We start from the raw sequence: 5,000 nt of genomic DNA, 5'->3' as shown, positions 1-5,000 counted from the left end.
AGCCAAGCAGAGTGCACTATTCTGGGTCACTCCACAATCGAATGGTATGATTGGCCATCCTGCCATGTGTGGCCCGTCTCGCACACACGCTGACAAAGTCACTGACCGGTCGTCTGCTCGCGTGCCAGCCTGTTAGCAGAGCGGGCTCTTCTCAAAATGTTGTGGAGCGAACAAGGCAGCAACGGCAATGTTTTGGTGTTGCTGAAGTACTTGAAATGCTACAAACTGAAGGGTCGGACATTGAAGAGGTGGATGATGAAGAAGAAGAAAGTGAATTTAATGCAGAAAGCGAGCATGGGTATGGTGATTCAGGGTGAAAAATTGGCATTATTTTCTACATATGGCAAAACTGTAAAAATAAGATGAGAAATTTGATTTTGTTTATATGTAATAGCACAACATGTAATAAACCAGTTCTGAAAGTTTCATTTTCTTACTCTGTATTTTGTATTTTTTGTAATTTCTTTTTCCAAACCCTTACAAATGGGCCGTCTGTGGGGAAAAAGCAAGGGAGAAAACTTGTCGTCCCGAGTGAGTGAAAAGGCAGACCTTGTAAAGGAGATACACTCCTCATAAAGTAGTCCATGTATGGGACTCAAACCTGAGGAGACTTGCATTATAGTCAGGTGCATCACCACCACTCGGTCACTGCTCCATGTTTGTTCAACTCTTTCATTATCCACAGGTGACTTTTGTCGACTAGACAGTTCACAGCCACAGGGGACTTTTGTCGAAATGAAGGGGACATGTTAAACCGACTGTTTTTCACATGGTAACAAAGCTTGACAGCTGCATCCAACTTTCCTGTGCAAAAGGAAATTGACCAACATTCCCCCCTTGACCCCCTTCTTAATCAACTTTGAAGTCCTCTGTGTTATTTTGACAGGAACTGAATTATGTGACTGACAGTGTAGAGTCTGAAATATTTGGCTCTTGTGAGAGCTTTTCACACACAAACTTTGTGGTGAAAGAGTGAAAGTTAATTCCTAAGTCAAAGCTAATTCCAGTGACTTTGAGAACATTCTCAAGTACTGCTAAGATTGCTTTGCAAGGACATGTTATGTGGGTAGGAGACAAGTTCACTCATACTCGTCAGAATTGTTTCCCCTCCTGTAGACTTTGAGTGTTGGTCTGGATGCTAGTGATTCAGTTGAGATGACTCTGAGTGCAGCATGCACTTCATGCGCATAACAACCAAATAAAAAACACAGCAACAAAAGTGTTGTCTCTGGCAAAAAGTTTGTAAAGAAATACACTTCCAGGCAGAAAAAAGGGGTGGTGCTGCATGTAGCATTGCACTGTCCCTTGGGACAGTAGCCAGAATTTCGCACAGAGAAATTTGTTCTGACAACAAAGTAATACACTGCACCACAAGAAAATAGACTGGGAGGTAGGTGGCGGAATGTTTAAGACATTTATCTGGGAGGTAGGTGGCGGAATGTTTAAGACATTTATCTGGGAGGTAGGTGGTGGAATGTTTAAGACATTTATCTGGTAGGTAGGTAGTGGAATGTTTAAGACATTTATCTGGGAGGTAGGTGGCGGAATGTTTAAAACATTTATCTGGGAGATAGGTGGGGGAATGTTTAAGACATTTATCTGGGAGGTAGGTGGCGGAATGTTTAAGACATTTATCTGGGAGGTAGGTGGCGGAATGTTTAAGACATTTATCTGGGAGGTAGGTGGTGGAATGTTTAAGACATTTATCTAGGTAGGTGGTGGAATGTTTAAGACATATATCTGGGAGGTAGGTGGTGGAATGTTTAAGACATTTATCTGGGAGGTAGGTGGTGGAATGTTTAAGACATATATCTGGGAGGTAGGTGGCGGAATGTTTAAGACATTTATCTAGGTAGGTGGTGGAATGTTTAAGACATATATCTGGGAGGTAGGTGGTGGAATGTTTAAGACATTTATCTGGGAGGTAGGTGGTGGAATGTTTAAGACATTTATCTGGGAGGTAGGTGGTGGAATGTTTAAGACATTTATCTGGGAGGTAGGTGGTGGAATGTTTAAGACATATATCTGGGAGGTAGGTGGTGGAATGTTTAAGACATTTATCTGGGAGGTAGGTGGTGGAATGTTTAAGACATTTATCTGGGAGGTAGGTGGTGGAATGTTTAAGACATTTATCTGGGAGGTAGGTGGTGGAATGTTTAAGACATTTATCTGGGAGGTAGGTGGCGGAATGTTTAAGACATTTATCTGGGAGGTAGGTGGCGGAATGTTTAAGACATTTATCTGGGAGGTAGGTGGTGGAATGTTTAAGACATTTATCTGGGAGGTAGGTGGTGGAATGTTTAAGACATTTATCTGGGAGGTAGGTGGCGGAATGTTTAAGACATTTATCTGGGAGGTAGGTGGTGGAATGTTTAAGACATTTATCTGGGAGGTAGGTGGCGGAATGTTTAAGACATTTATCTGGGAGGTAGGTGGTGGAATGTTTAAGACATTTATCTGGGAGGTAGGTGGCGGAATGTTTAAGACATTTATCTGGGAGGTAGGTGGCGGAATGTTTAAGACATTTATCTGGGAGGTAGGTGGTGGAATGTTTAAGACATTTATCTGGGAGGTAGGTGGTGGAATGTTTAAGACATTTATCTGGGAGGTAGGTGGTGGAATGTTTAAGACATTTATCTGGGAGGTAGGTGGCGGAATGTTTAAGACATTTATCTGGGAGGTAGGTGGCGGAATGTTTAAGACATTTATCTGGGAGGTAGGTGGTGGAATGTTTAAGACATTTATCTAGGTAGGTGGTGGAATGTTTAAGACATATATCTGGGAGGTAGGTGGTGGAATGTTTAAGACATATATCTGGGAGGTAGGTGGTGGAATGTTTAAGACATTTATCTGTCAGTGGTGTCTGTGAGGGGCTGGCTTTGAGTGACACTGTCACCCTTTCTCTCAAGTTTGACTGCAAAATAAATGAGAATCTGGTCAATCGGATGATATTTTTAACTGAGGTCCTGTGTGCAGCATGCACGTGGCGCACTGAAAAAGAACCCATGGCAACAAAAGGGTTGTCCTCTGGCAAATTCTGGAGAAGAAATCCCCTTTGATAGGTAACCAGATATATACACATGAACTGAAGACCAAGCTAGCATGCTGGGTTATGCTGCTGGCCATGCACCGGCCTAGCAGATGTACTGTAGTTACACATTGATCTGTGCAAATGCAGTGATGCCTCCTTGAGAATGGGAAGCTAAAACTGACTGGGGAGGTGTGTTGTCAGTGACTGGGGAGGTGTGTTGTCAGTGACTGGGGAGGTGTGTTGTCACTGACTGTGGAGGGAGGTGTGTTGTCACTGACTGGGGAGGGAGGTGTGTTGTCACTGGGGAGGGAGGTGTGTTGTCACTGACTGGGGATGGAGGTGTGTTGTCACTGGGGAGGGAGGTGTGTTGTCACTGACTGGGGAGGGAGGTGTGTTGTCACTGACTGGGAGGTGTGTTGTCACTGACTGGGGAGGTGTGTTGTCACTGACTGTGGAGGGAGGTGTGTTGTCACTGACTGGGGAGGGAGGTGTGTTGTCACTGACTGGGGAGGGAGGTGTGTTGTCACTGACTGGGAGGTGTGTTGTCACTGACTGGGGAGGTGTGTTGTCACTGACTGTGGAGGGAGGTGTGTTGTCACTGACTGGGGAGGTGTGTTGTCACTGACTGGGGAGGGAGGTGTGTTGTCACTGACTGGGGAGGGAGGTGTGTTGTCACTGACTGCGGAGGTGTGTTGTCACTGACTGGGGAGGTGTGTTGTCACTGACTGGGGAGGTGTGCTGTCACTGACTGGGGAGGGAGGTGTGTTGTCACTGACTGGGGAGGGAGGTGTGTTGTCACTGACTGGGGAGGTGTGTTGTCACTGACTGGGGAGGCGTGTTGTCACTGACTGGGGAGGGAGGTGTGTTGTCACTGACTGGGGAGGCGTGTTGTCAGTGACTGGGGAGGGAGGTGTGTTGTCACTGACTGGGAGGTGTGTTGTCACTGACTGGGGAGGTGTGTTGTCACTGACTGGGAAGGGAGGTGTGTTGTCACTGACTGGGAGGCGTGTTGTCAGTGACTGGGGAGGGAGGTGTGTTGTCACTGACTGGGAGGTGTGTTGTCACTGACTGGGGAGGTGTGTTGTCACTGACTGGGGAGGGAGGTGTGTTGTCACTGACTGGGAGGTGTGTTGTCACTGACTGGGGAGGGAGGTGTGTTGTCACTGACTGGGGAGGGAGGTGTGTTGTCACTGACTGGGGAGGGAGGTGTGTTGTCACTGACTGCGGAGGTGTGTTGTCACTGACTGGGGAGGTGTGTTGTCACTGACTGGGGAGGTGTGTTGTCACTGACTGGGGAGGTGTGTTGTCACTGACTGGGGAGGGAGGTGTGTTGTCACTGACTGGGGAGGGAGGTGTGTTGTCACTGACTGGGGAGGTGTGTTGTCACTGACTGGGGAGGGAGGTGTGTTGTCACTGACTGGGGAGGTGTGTTGTCACTGACTGGGGAGGCGTGTTGTCACTGACTGGGGAGGGAGGTGTGTTGTCACTGACTGGGGAGGCGTGTTGTCACTGACTGGGGAGGGAGGTGTGTTGTCACTGACTGGGAGGTGTGTTGTCACTGACTGGGGAGGGAGGTGTGTTGTCACTGACTGGGGAGGTGTGTTGTCACTGACTGGGAGGTGTGTTGTCACTGACTGGGGAGGGAGGTGTGTTGTCACTGACTGGGGAGGTGTGTTGTCAGTGACTGGGGAGGGAGGTGTGTTGTCACTGACTGGGGAGGGAGGTGTGTTGTCACTGACTGGGGAGGTGTGTTGTCACTGACTGGGGAGGTGTGTTGTCACTGACTGGGGAGGTGTGTTGTCACTGACTGGGGAGGGAGGTGTGTTGTCACTGACTGGGGAGGTGTGTTGTCACTGACTGGGGAGGGAGGTGTGTTGTCACTGACTGGGGGGAGGTGTGTTGTCACTGACTGGGAGGGAGGTGTGCTGTCACTGACTGGGGAGGGAGGTGTGTTGTCACTGACTGGGGA

The 5,000-nt window shown here is 48.1% G+C and overlaps 1 protein-coding gene across 2 annotated transcripts in view; it reads left to right on the top strand.

Annotated features, from left to right (window-relative positions):
- Positions 1-5,000, top strand: part of LOC143289477 (phosphatidylinositol 4-phosphate 5-kinase-like protein 1) — a 24,153-nt gene that overhangs the window by 13,232 nt on the left and 5,921 nt on the right. The gene's annotated exons all lie outside the window — the stretch shown is intronic.

Source organism: Babylonia areolata, chromosome 14 (assembly GCF_041734735.1).
Source record: "Babylonia areolata isolate BAREFJ2019XMU chromosome 14, ASM4173473v1, whole genome shotgun sequence".
In the NCBI taxonomy this organism is placed as follows: Eukaryota; Metazoa; Mollusca; class Gastropoda; order Neogastropoda; family Buccinidae; genus Babylonia; species Babylonia areolata.
Note: the sequence above shows the minus strand (reverse complement) of the source record. Positions and strands in the feature narration are given on the sequence as shown.